We start from the raw sequence: 414 nt of genomic DNA, 5'->3' as shown, positions 1-414 counted from the left end.
TCTGATAAAAAAATGAAATAAAAGCAGAGGCAGCCCTGCATGGTCACCCAGCTGCTGGGCTGCCCCCATCATGAAGAAGCTGAGATTCATGGCTGTGCCCAAGAATCACACATGTTTCTCTGAGTTCCATGAGCCACTGGAGCAGATTATCCAAACCTGAAGAGGAGGTTGTGGGGACTTCCAACTCATGGCAGGTGGGGACAGAACCTTCAGGGGGTCAGCCAGGGGAGGGGACCCGCAGGGTTTGCCCGGGAGCTCAGCACAGGGGGAGTGTTCCTGGCTCCAACATGCTGACTGTGGGGCTGCATGGGTCACAGGGTCACCTACCCTAACCCTAACCCCTAACCCAACCCTAACTCTAATCAAACATCATGCTCAATTTAGAGGACTGACAGCTCTACTCTGAAATCACAA

The sequence above is a fragment of the Mirounga leonina genome, unplaced genomic scaffold (assembly GCF_011800145.1).
Source record: "Mirounga leonina isolate KUSES-001 unplaced genomic scaffold, KU_Mleo_1.0 Mir_101010, whole genome shotgun sequence".
Lineage (NCBI taxonomy): Eukaryota > Metazoa > Chordata > Mammalia > Carnivora > Phocidae > Mirounga > Mirounga leonina.
Note: the sequence above shows the minus strand (reverse complement) of the source record.